Genomic DNA, 13,477 nt, shown 5'->3' with positions numbered 1-13,477 from the left:
TGAACGAGATCAATGATTAAGACACAACGCACACAAGCGCAAGTACCAAACTTTCCTCTTCCACCCACTTTTTTTTTTTTGGCCTAAAACAGGAACACAGAATGTCTTGGTCAGAGGTCAGTCCAGGAGAAGGGGCAAGTTCCCAAAATACACTTCTATGATTTCATGAACCTACTGTCCCCAGGCGTGTCTTTTTCTCCCCTGGGCTTTCTGATAGCCCCCCCCCCCCCCGGGTAGAAGCACACCTCGCCGTCCCCCCACACACACACCACCCTGGCTTCTGGAGAAGCCAAAGGAGATGATGGGAAAGGGCCACCCTGCGTGCCATCTGCAGGGTCCCCGAGAAAGGTCCACTCTACTTCCTCTCTTCGTTTTGCTTCATTTTACCCGGGTCTGAAGCCCAGGGCGGAACTCTGGCAATAATTCTGCTTCAGGCAGGAAGACCCCTCACCAAAAATAATATCTCCCTGGGGCATTTCTGGGAACCCAAGTCAACCCCCAAATGGCTGGCCTTGCACTTACAAGCAATTCCTCCTCTTGTGGAAAGAACAGAGAGCCCCAAACTGATCCCCCAGGGAGAGCCCTGAACCCAGCCCAGCCAGCTGCCTGCAGGCCTGAAGGATTCTTTCTCCACTCCCCCCACCCCTACTCTCTGCTCCCCGAGCCCCTTTCTTTTCCTGGACTCTCTTAATGCTGAACAGACTTTGCTTCGGAGTTCAAGGCGCATAAAAGGCCGCGCTGATGGCAGTGAACTGACCTGCTGGGTCCTGAACACCCTCTCCAGCCTGGAATCAGGACCAGGAGCAGCGGAAAACAAATAACCCTCCACTTGTGCTTCCCGATACTGTTCCCTTGCAAGTAATTACCTGCCCCCCTCCTCCCCCAGATCATTGGAATGGCTCTGGGCTCCTGCTGCTGGGATATAATGAATAAAAATCCCGGAGTTCCTAGGAGGCCCATCATGTCTCTCGGGTTTTTTTTTTCCTTCTCTGCAGCGTTTCCCTGGTTCGAGGGAGGTGGCGGGGATGAATGCCTTTTAGTTGGTATTCTCCCAGGGTGGGTTTTGATAACAGCTGCAAGGATGGGGGCGGGGGGGGGGGGGGACCAACTAGAGAACTAACCGGTCTTAATTTGTTTTCTTCCGACTCAGGATTTGACTGGAATGTTGTATCATCCAGTAAGAATCCTTTGACTCTCGGAGGGGGGCGGGTGGCAGGTGGAGGAGTCAGTTCTGGGAAATCAATCAAGCACCCATGGAGAAAAAAAAAAATCAATTTTAAGAAGGTTTTTTTTTTTTTTGAACAGCAGAGTATCTGTACTTTCATTCTCGAAAACCACAGCGTTTACATCCAGTCCCTGCAAAGGAGCCCCTGGGTGTTTGTTGATACACCAAAGTTGCAGTTACTTCTCCAGCAAATCACCAACTGCCTGGAGTTTGCCTGGGTTTTACTGCACTCTCGGAAGTGTTTTGGATACTGCTAACCCACAGGGACGGCGGGCTCATCACAGCTCTGCTCTGTCGCACACAGTTCTCTGGAGCATTGTGCTAGTTTAGCAACAAAACTTGACAAACTTCAGAAGCGCCAGTCCATGGCAAGCGTATTTTCTTTTCCTTTTTATATCATTTTTATATCATTGTACATGATGGACAATGCCATTCGGGGTCTGGTTTTGTGCTTCCAACGTTTCAACCCCACATCCTCCACCAGAAGGTGCTCTTCCCCCCTACCACTGTCTCAGGGCCCCCCCACCTCGGGATAACCCCCTAAAATACCTGTCAGATCTCTCTAACCCATTCAGTATTTTAACCAGAGTCCTTCAACCTTTCAGCATCTGGTGACCGATCTCTGGACTGATGGTTCAAAGGTGCCGGCATGATCCCACACTGACCAACAGAGCCCTGAAATTACGTTCAGGACAGAAGGACCTTCCTTTAAACGTGTGGCTGGAGGGAGATGGGGCTGGAAGGGGGTGATAGAATATCAGGTAGGGCACTTGCCTTGTATGCAGCCCACCTGGGTTTGATCCCTGGTATGGTTCCCGTATGGTTCCCGATCACCACCCCCCCAAGCCCTACCAGGAATGATCCCTGGGTACAGAGCCAGAAGTAAGTCCTAAGCACAAAAACAAACAAACAAACATAAATAAATAAATAAATAAATAAATAAATCACTATCCCTATCATCCCGTTATTTGTCAATTTGCTCGAGCAGGCGCCAGTAACGTCTCCAAGCGTCCTAGCCCTGAGATTTTAGCAGCCTCTCTTTACTCGTCCTTCCCAAAGGTGCCGCATTGGAGGCTCTTTCAGGGTCAGGGGAATGAGACCAATTGTTGTTACTGTGTTTGGCATATTGAATACACCACAGGGAGCTTGCCAGGCTCTGCTGTGTGGGCAGGATACTCTCAGCAGCTTGCCAGGTTCTCCGAGAGGGAGAACTAGACTGTAAGAAGTCTAGTTCGTCCGGGAACTTGGTTTTATAGTCTCTGGATCTTGGCCGTTGATGGGATTACACGGTGGAGGTGTGTGTCGGGGGGCAGTTTGTGGGTGTTGTGGGTGTGACTGCTCAGCTAGCCTAGCTACTGGAAGATGGGGGGTCTGGGTGGAGGAGGCCCAGTCCCGATTGGAGCAGGCTTGGAGATCTCAGCCCCAGGTCCCGCGCACCTGGGTTTCTCTGCCGGTTCCTTCATGCGTAAGGCAAAACAAAAACATAAATAAAGAAATATGTGGCTGGACACACATTTCACTCCTCGGGCGAAGGCAGGAAGGTCCGGGTAGATAGTCCAGAGGATAAAGGCCTGTCCTTGCCTTGTATGAAATAAAAAACAAGAAAGAAAGAAAGAAAGAAAGAAAGAAAGAAAGAAAGAAAGAAAGAAAGGAGGGAGGGAGGGAGGGAGGGAGGGAGGGAGGGAGGGAGGGGGATGGGAGGGAGGGAAGGAAGGAAGGAAGGAGAAAGGAAGGAAGGAAAGAAGGAAGGAAGGAAGGAAGAAAGAAAGAAAGAAAGAAAGAAAGAAAGAAAGAAAGAAAGAAAGAAAGAAAGAAAGAAAGACAGACCTGGAGGGTATGGTGGCGGACAGGAGTTCAAGAGTCAGATGGCCTGGATTACCCCCCACCCCTAATGCTGCAGCCTTTCTAAGCTGTGTGGCCTGAGACTAACCACCTTATGTCTCTGTGTCTCTACCCCTCCCACTGGTATTAATGGAACAGCTGCTATAAGAAGAATGTTACAGTATATGGGAAAAAAAAACCCTTAGAATAGTGCGAGGCATAGAAAACATGTGTGTGTGTGTGTGTGTGTGTGTGTGTGTGTGTGTGTGTGTGTGTGTGTGCTGTATACCTCTGTTGGCTTCCTGCATTCTCATTATCGCCATCGGAGCATTTCCATCCAAGCAGGGTATGGGGAAGACCCCAGGCCTGAGAATGAAAGGGCAGAACAGCTGTGACCCCAGGCACCCACTCACCAATCACTATACGCTTCGAGCTCTTAAATCTCACTCTCCAGCGCTGCCTGATGAAACGACTGAGCCGGTCCCCGGGGGGTCCCTTCACACCCCCACATTCTTAGGCTTGACTTAATCCTGCAGAGAAGCCCCCCTGCAAAGCGAGGCGGGCGAGGGGGGTGGACACACACCTTCGGCTCGGGGGCGTGTCTGACTGCACTGCACAGACACACCCATCATTCTCACAGTGTTCATCATTCTCACGGTCTGGCCCGAGGATGTGGCCAGCAGTGCCCCAGATCTCCGTACACGGGCCCTTCTGTGTCTGATCCTCCAGGTGGGCACCCCTGGCTGACCATCCAGCATCGGGACTGGGTAGGTCCACGTATTCCCTCAGTAAATAGGTGTGGAGTGAATGAATCCGTGAATGTATGAATGACACTGAAGATTATAGGCCACTTGCCTCTGTCTGTCAGAAGATGATGTACAGGGAGAAACAAAATGCTCTTTGGAACCACAAATGCCCATTAGAGACGACCTGGATACAGGAGCAGGCCTACAGGCCAGGGCTCAGCTTGTGGCCTCAAAGCCTGGCCGGCCCTTGTGTCGCCATCTGGAGGTGTTGGGCTGTGCAGAGCAAGTCCGGGGGCTTCCCCCTGGGCATGGAAAGGGTTCCTTGCTCTGCCTGCGGGAGGGAGGGAGGAGGAAGTAGCCAGAGGGCCTGAGGCAGGCCTGGCCAGCACAGAATGGGGAGCGGGTCCAAAAGGGAAGTGGGGTGGGCTGGACAAGACTTAGGGGGCTTTGCACTTCTTACCTCTGTGCATGTTAAGTTTGCTGTGAATCTTGCCGGTGAACCTGACTGCTTCATAGACTACATCTGTGGAGATTTTTTTTTAATGTGCTTATTTATTTTTTAATTAATTTTTTAAATTTTTATTTATTTATTTATCAATGGCCGAGACCCAGAGACAATAAAACCCAGCTCCCAGAAGAGAACAGTGCAGAGTCTCCTGCCCCTGCACCTGGCTGTCCTCGCCGGGGCCCCTTGGAGGGGACCAGGTTGAGTTTCCCTCCCCGCCCCGACCAGGGCTCCGGCAGCCGAAGACCTCCAGAACCAGCCACCACCATGCTGAGACCACTCTCCGCATGCATGAAGGTACCAGCAGAGGAACACAGGCATGCGGGTCCCGGGACTGAGATCTCCAAGCCTGCTCGGATAGGGGCTAAGCATCCTCCACCCAGATTGTCCAAATTCCAGTAAGCGGGGGTCACACCCACCAACTGGCCCCCTGACGCCGTGCAATCCCATCAACGGCCAAGACCCAGAAACTATAAAACCCAGTTCCCGGAAGTGACATCTTATTATCTCATTCATACTTTGGACAAACTGGCAGGCTACCGAACGTAACCTGCCCACACGGCAGAGTCTGGCAAACTCCCCGTGGCGTACCCAATATGCCAAATACCAGTAACAATGAAGGGTCTCATTCTCCTAACTCTGAAAGAGCCTTGAATATGGCACTTTTTAAAAAATCTCAGAGCTAGGACGAAGGAGACGTTACTGGGGCCTGCTCGAGGCAATCGACGAACAACAGGATGGTCGTGATCGTGATCATTTATTTATTTATTTTGAATACCCCTCCCTCCACCAGTGACCATTTCCCACCACCACGGATCCCAGTATCCCTCCCACCCCGCATCCCCCTCATTCCACCCCACCTCTGTGGCAGGGCATTCCCTTTTGTTCTCTCTCTCCTATTGGGTGTTGTGGTTTGTAAAAGAGTTAAGCCTGATTTTCAGGGAGAAACGTTGGATGATTTACTTTCCATTGATCACTTTGTATATAATTAATTTTAGATTTTTGTTCATTTTTTATTTTTTTTAATTTTAATTTTTTTTTTTAGATTATTGAATCACAGTAGAGTCTGGCAAACTCCCTGTGGCGTACCCAATATGCCAAATACCAGTAACAATGATGGGACTCATTCTCCTAACCCTGAAAGATCCTTGCATATGGCACTTTTTTAAAAAATCTCAGAGCTAGGACGAAGGAGACGTTACTGGGGCCTGCTCGAGGCAATCGACGAACAACAGGATGGTCGTGATCGTGATCGTGATTGAGTCACAGTGAGATACACAGTGACAAGGTTGTTTGTGATTGGGTTTCCGTTATACAGTGTTCCAACACCTGCCCCTTCACCAGTGCACATTTCCCAAACACCACCAATGTCCCCAGTTTCCCTGTGGGGACTTTTGTGGTAGTTGTGGAGATGTGGGGAGCCAGGGCCGCCCCTAGGATGGCACCAGGGAGAAAAGAATAGGTCTCAAACAGAGAGAAGGACCTCAGCAGAAGCAAAAAATCTGGACTCCCAAGGGTTTGGAGAGAATGGGCTGCCCGGGGTCCCTCAGACATGCATCCAGGCCTGTCCTTTCCAGGGGGCTGAAAGGTCATCTTATTTTCCTCTCCAGAAGTAGAAAGTGATTTCTGGATACATAAGTTGTAAAAAGCCAGATCTTCCTGCGCTGCCAGGTTCCCAGGGGCTTCTCACTGTGGTCTTGGCCCCAGGATTCCATCTGAAAAGATATGGACCATTTAGTGGAGAAAAGACCTCAAGATCATCCCAAGAGAGGCCCCGGAAATCCTAAGAAAAGTCCTGGACACCTCCCAGGTCATATCTGCTGTTAAGTGATTTGTGTGTCAGAGTTGAGGTGGGGGAGGGTACTGTGCTGGGAATCGAACCCAAGGCCTCACACATGCAAAACTAGAGCTCTACCACTGGGCCACCTCCTGGCCCTTGGCCACTAAACCATCTGGAGACAAGTGACTATAGTCCCCTATCTTGTCTCTCCTCATGCCCATCATTTCAGATTTCCCTCTCCCTCACAGAGGTAAGAAGTGCTCCCAAAGTTGTTCCCACAGACGGTAGAGTCCAACAGACCAAAATCAGTCATGAAACTCTGGCGCATGGACCAGATTTGGCCTAACTTCAATCCCAGAAGACTCCCCACCCCACCCCCGCCCCATTCTCCAGGAAGGTCATCGCATGCCCTCCCACACCCCAAGTTCTTGATACCTGCCCTTGGGGACCTGCCTTCAGGTGCCAAAACAGCTTCCTTCCCAAGGGGCCCACTGCTGGCCAGTTCTTGTTCCTGCTTCCTGACCTATGTCAACTAGCTGACACTTTCCTGTCCCAGCTCAAGAACCTTGTGCAGCTCAAGAACCTTCAGTAACTCCGCGTCACTCCCTGCCAAATTACCTCCCAAGCCCCCCACACACACTGCCACGCGTGTGCTCCTCCACCCCCTCCAGCCTGATGCGTGCCACTTCAGCCCGTGCTCCTGTCAGTCCAGCAAGTGGTCATCGAGTCCCTTCCACAGGGCAGGCGCCCCCGTGTGTGTCACAGGCGCGTATCGTCACACTAAACTGAATCAAAGAGGACTAGGGAACGGTTTCGCTCTCTAAAATTAAATAAGAAGAGGGTAAACCCTTACGGGACGGCGTGAGCTGTGTGCCCGTTGCTGTGTCAAACACAATCCCGTTCTGTCTTCTGCAAGCCCAGTGGGTTGGTAAGGGTCAACACCATTGAAACAGGCACATCTGTAGCCATGACAGTGACATTGAACCTGGATGGGTCCACCCAGAGTTTGCTTATGTGATTCCTGTGAATGGCCAAGTCAGGGTCCGTGCGGTTACATGGGCAGCAGAACTCATGTTCAAACATGGAATGAGAATCATACCCAAAGGCTCTTTCCAGTTCTTTCTGGAACTCTCCTTCCTGTCGCCAAGTGCAACTGACTGAGCTAGTCTAAGGAAGTCTGGGACTCTCCCCTTCTAGGCTGGGCTCCATGTGTTGGCCTACAAGATCATTGATTGGCCTCTCACTATCCCAGTTGCTGCTTCACTGCCACCCCTGGCCTTTCTGGGAGAGCCCTAACCTGGCCACACAGGTCACTGAGCCTGGCTCTGCATGCAGGAACCGTTCATAAAGCCAGAACTCTTGACTACTTCCGGGTCACTTCATTTCCTCAGGCCTTTCACCTCTCTCCTTCCTCTCCTTTCTCTTTTTCTCTCACCCTTCTCCTGGGCCCCCTTCTTAATCACAAGCTGCTCTCTTACCTCTCTCTCTCTCTCTCTCTCTCTCTCTCTCTCTCTCTCTCTGTGTCCATCATCTTCACTTTAGTATGAATTTGTTGGTGGGCCAGCTCCTCCCCTCCCCCCCCCACACACACAAACACACAAAGGTCTAAATATTCAATCCATAAAACAATGATGAGTTTTCTTTAGGGGCCTGGGCAATACCACAGCGGGAGGGCATTCGCCTTGCATGGGCCCATCCTGGTTTGATGTCTAGCACCCCATAAGGTTCCTGAGCCTGCCAGGTGTGATTCCTGAGTGTAGAGCCAAGAGAATCACCAGGTGTGACCCCAAAACAAAAACCAAGTTTTATTTACCAAAGTGCTCCGTGGTGTGTGTGTGTGTGTGTGTTGGGGGGGGGGGGGGGGCGTGCATGTGTGCGTGTGAGTATGTGTGTATGTGCATTCATGCGTGTGCGCATGTGTATGTGTGTGTGTGTTTGGGGGGGCGTGTACGTGTGCGTGTGAGTATGTGTCTATGTGCGTTCGTGTGTGTGCATGTGTATTGTGTGTGTGTGTTTGGGGAGGGGGCGTGCATGTGTGCATGTGAGTGTGTGTCTATGTGCATTCATGTGTGTGTGCATGTGTGTATATGTGTGTGTGTGTGTTTGGGGGGCGTGCATGTGTGCGTGTGAGTATGTGTGTATGTGCATTCATGCATGTGCGCATGTGTATGTGTGTGTGTGTTTGGGGGGGCGTGTACGTGTGCGTGTGAGTATGTGTCTATGTGTGTTCGTGTGTGTGTGCATGTGTGTGTGTGTGTGTGTGTGTGTGTGTGTGTGTGTGTGTACATGTGCTTGTGCATGTGATGGAGCAGGAGCGTGGACAGCAGTTTTTTGAGCCAAGGACTCTGTCGGCCGGTCTCCTTGTGCTCGTGAGGTCGACTGGGGCAGTGCTCGAGTGGAGAGAGCACATTCTGCAGCTGAATCCCTCTGCCGACTTTGTCTCCTTGTTTGGATGACCCTCGGCTGAGCCGCTTCCCTTTCTGAATCTCAGCTGTCTCCTCTGTAATTGATGTAATTAGCCATTATAACGATTATTGGGAGGGTTCTATGGGATAATAAGGCCCCAGGAAAGGGCTTGATGGGCCGTGAATGATTCCGTGTTTGGAAGGTGCAGCAGGCCCCTGGGGACCCTAAGCCCAGACTCGGGGACACCCGAGTGTGTTCCCAGTCATCGCCCCTCGCATACCCACCCAGCATTGCTTCCAGAAAGAACCGAGCCTGGAATTTGGCAGGAGACCGCAAGAAGTTGTGGAATCCTGGCTATTCTGAATCTAGAATGCTCTCCAGAGAATCCCATGCCCGGGGCCAGTTTTGAAGCGTTTTTAAGTCTTCACTGGGGATTGGAATCCTGCCAGCCCAATGCACTCCTTCCGGTCACGTCCCCTCCCTGCTCACTCTCACCCCAGGCCTTCCCCATGGGTATCCCCCAGCCTTCACAGGAGCAGACCACCCTCTCATATGGGGGGTGGGGAGGTCACCACCCACCTGGTATAAACTCCAAAGCCAAAACCATCATTATCCTAGGAGGACTGAAATGCCCTCCTTCCCCCCACTGCGTTCAGGAGCCCAGCGATAGTTCAGTGGTCAGGGGCTCCAGGATCGGAGTCTGAACCCCAGCACTGCCTGACCCCCGAGCCCCGCCAGGCTGGCCCTCATGGGCTCGAGCACACAGGGCCCAAAGAGCTCTCTTTCTTGGTGCATCTGTCAATTCTTCAATGGAAACTCTCTGTTTGTGCAAAAGCCGGGTGGGAGTGAGACCTGCTCCCTTTCTAGGCCGCTCACTGATTATTTCGTTACAAGGGTGTGTCTGATACTCAGGTCTGAGCATGCCCATAACAGGGTGCCTCATGACTGATTGTGGCTCTCGGAGGGCCTCCCTGAAGAGGTGACTTTTCAACTGAACACTAAAGGATGAGCAGAGAGGGGGAGGGAAATGGTTTTCAGGTAGAGTGTGCTGAGAAGAAGGAATGGGGGGAGGAGCAGGAACTGGAGTCTGAGAACCTCGAGAAGACAGAGAAGACGCCCCCTGCCTGGGCCATTGGCTGGGTCCAATGCCCTGAGAGCTGCTCCTTTGTCCTGAGAGCAGCGTGGAGCCAGGACCCAGCAGGAGTAATTCCTGAGTGCAGAGCCAGGAGGAACCCCTGAACATCGGCAGGTATGACCCAAAAAGCAAAAAAAAAAAAAAAAAAAAAAAAGAAAGAAAGAAAGAAAAGAAAGAACTGTACGCGGGATGTGCCATGAGCCTTGAGTCCTCATGAAAGAAAATTCTGGCAGCCCCCTGGATGATAACCTTTCCCTCTCTCACAGGGCACAACACTGCACCCACTGAAAAATTTCCAAAAAAAATTAAAAATTAACAAGAGGCATGTTTCAGGGCCGGAGCCATAGGATAGCGGTGAGGGCATTTGCATTGCAAGCGACTCACCCTGGTTCAATCCCACTGGGTCCCTGAGCGCCGCCAGGAGTGATCCCTGAGTGCAGATCCAGGAGTGAGCCCTGAGAACTTCTGGGTGTGGCCCAAAAACCAACCAAAAAAAGAGGCGAGTGTCACAGGGGAGAGGCTGGGTCCTCTGGAGCACTTCCCTTCAATAAGAGCGAGAGGAAACAAACAATTGATAACTCCAGCCAGTCAGCCTTCATTGCTCAAACAGACCAGAGCAAACCAAAGCACCTCCCCCCGGGGAGGCTCCGGCCAGTGAAGCCTGTGCTGTCTCCCCGCTGCAGGCTGCAGGGACCCCGGGGTCTCAGGCCAAGAGACGCCACGTGCAAATGGTGCCTTTTCTCATGTGTGGAATATAAAATGCCTAATATGAGACTGACAGCCAAGAAGAGTAGAGACAGGGCCAGGAAGATTGCTCCACGGTTGGAAGCCTGTCTCATGAGCTGGGGGAGAAGGCAGCTGGGAGAGAGAAGGGACCACTAAGTCAGTGATGGTTGGAGGGATCGTTCTGGATGGGAGATGTGTGCTGAAAGTAGAGGAAGGACCAAACGTGATGGCCTCTCAGTATCTCTATCACAAACCACAATGCCCCAAAGTAGGGAGAGAGTGGGGGAAATTGTCTGCCACAGAGGCAGGGAGAGAGGTGGGACGGGGGGAAGGGATGTAGGGATACTTGGGAACATTGGTGGTGGAAAATGTGCACTGGTGGAAGGATAGAGGCAGAGTCTCCTGCCCCCGCACCTGGCTGTCCTCGCCGGGGCCCCTTGGAGGGGACCGGGTTGAGTATTCCTCCCCGCCCCGACCAGGGCTCCGGCAGCCGAAGACCTCCAGGACCAGCCACCACCATGCTGAGACCACTCTCCGCACACCTGAAGGTACTGGCAGAGGAACAAAGGCATGCGGGTCCCGGGGCTGAGATCTCCAAGCCTGCTCGGATAGGGGCTGAGCATCCTCCACCCAGATCCTCCATCTTCTAGTAGGCAGGGGTCACACCCACCAACTGGCCCCCTGGCGCCGTGTAATCCCATCAACAGCCAAGACCCAGAGACTATAAAACCCAGCTCCCGGAAGTGTGTGCCTGCATTCTCGGCCATGCAACACCTTATTATCTCATTCTTATTTTGGACAAACTGGCAGGCTACTGAATGTAGCCTGCCCACACGGCAGAGTCTGGCAAACTCCCCGTGGCGTACCCAATATGCCAAATACCAGTAACAATGATGGGTCTCATTCTCCTAACCCTGAAAGAGCCTTGAATATGGCACTTTTTAAAAAAATCTCAGGGCTAGGACGAAGGAGACGTTACTGGGGCCTGCTCGAGGCAATGGACGCATAACAGGTGGAGGGATGGGTGTTCGATCATTGAATGACTGAAACTCAAACATGAAAGAAAGCTTTGTAACTGTAGCTCATGGTGATTCAATAAAAATAGAAATAAAAAAATGAAAAGTTTTAAAAAATGGTGCCTTGTTGGGCTAATGGAGAGGGTTGCGGGAGGTGGCAGGGACAAAGGTTCTGCAGGGTCACTGTGGGGCCGGAGCTGGAGACTGACCTCTCACCCTCTGCTCTCTATAGGCCGTTGCTCCATCTGTCAACTTCCCAGCCTGGCTGGCACCTGGCACCCGCCCTTGCTCCAGAGCGGTTACCGCAGTTCACGACCTGCCGACCTGCCGGGGGCTTGGGGGGGGGGGGGGGGACGCGGGGGACTGCTGGGCTGGTTCCTAAAACCTAGCCCGTGTGTAAGAGCGACTGTGATTTCTCAAGACTGCGGCAGTGCAGACCAGACAGGGTTCAGCTCCCCAAGACCCAGCCTTCTCCACAGGATATGAGGCCAGGGACTGGAGCCGCCGTGGCCTCCCCCTGCCCGCACAGAGCTGTCCCTCTGTCCCGAGCACCTTACCAGGAGCCTAAGCCTTGCGTACATGAAGCTCCGAGTTCCTCCCCTAACCCGGGCCAGCACTGCTGATCTGAGCCACGTCGCATGATCCAGCTCTAACACTGAACGATTTCACCAACCGTGGCCTCTGCACCCCTTGGACATTGCTTAGAACCCAAAACTCTGCCAACAAAGAGAGCAGTTCAAAGATCTGTTGGCTGGATCCTATTAGATTTCTTTCTTTCTTTTTTTTTTGGCTTTTTGGATCACACCTGGTATTGCACAGGGGTTTCTCCTGGCTCTGCACTCAGGAATGACTCCTGGCGGTGCTCAGGGGACCATACGGGATGCTGGGAATCGAACCCGGGTCAGCCGCGTGCATGGCAAATGCCCTACCCGCTGTGCTATCACTCCAGTCCAGTTGGATTTCTGCAGCTCTGTGCTGAAACCATTAGAGCCAGGTAGTTTTAGGAGGGCAGGCTTTCTTGAGGGGGATGGGGGAATATCCCACTGAGTCATACCTGGTGGTGCTCAGGGGCTACTCTGGGTGTGGGGGGTTGCTCCTGGGGGTGCTCGGGGGCCCCATGTGGTGCCGAGGATTAAATCAGGGCCAACAAGCAAGCGCTTTAACGCCTCTGCTGTTTCTCCAGGCAGGGAACAAACTTAAATTCTCCAAACTGTACCCACTGATTATCTCTCAGTCCCTGTGGGCTAGGTGGTGACTTCACGGGGTCCTCCTCGCAGCCTCTAGCAGGGCTGGAGTCCAGTGTCAGCCAGAGCTGTGGTGTCATCTCAGCTGGGGGAGTTCCTGCTTCACAGTTGAGCGGGGCGCTACGGGGACAGACTTCTGTGTGGCCAGCTGGGCTCTGGGCCTGCCATTCTCACTGATCGTTGGCCAGAGACAACTCTCAAGGACGCTCAGAGCCTTGGCCAGTGGGCGTCGGACACGTGGCCGTTGCTTCCTCAAAGCGTCTCAGCCTGGGAATGAGACGAGACACATTCCTTTGTGGGGTGCATTGGCTAAACCTACTCCCAGGTCCCACCCACGGCTTCTCCAGTGGGTGGGCTTGCACACATGAACACCCGGGGGTGGGGGGGGGAGCGGGCACACGACCTTCATACTCTAGAATTTGCACAGAAGCTCTGGAAACTTTTCTGTGCTGGAGAGAATGACATCCTTGGCAGCTGGTTCAAGTACCTTGTTTGGGTAAAAGAAGGGGGGGGCAGGGAAGGGCAGGGGAGAGATGGAGCATTTGTCACCTGTGGCGGTGCTCAGGACTTACTCCTAGCTCAGCAACCAAGGGTCACTCCTGACAGTGCTCAGGAGTCTATTGTATCTATTGTGCTGGGGATCAAATCCAGGTTAACTGCATGCAAGGAAGTGGATAAGTGCCTTGTCCACTGAGCCTGCACGTGCCCACATCATCCCTGGCCCACCCGTGGCTGTGCTCAGGAGGCCTTGCAGGGCATCCAAGCCCGAGCCCTGTGCAGGATGGACCCTCTGAACCATCCCCCCCAGCCTGCATTTCTAAGTCCCAGACAAGCTCTCCGGAGAGTTGAATGGACCATAGGGCTGCTGGAGAC

Source organism: Sorex fumeus, unplaced genomic scaffold, assembly GCF_029834395.1.
Source record: "Sorex fumeus unplaced genomic scaffold, SorFum_2.1 ptg000025l, whole genome shotgun sequence".
NCBI lineage: Eukaryota > Metazoa > Chordata > Mammalia > Eulipotyphla > Soricidae > Sorex > Sorex fumeus.
Note: the sequence above shows the minus strand (reverse complement) of the source record.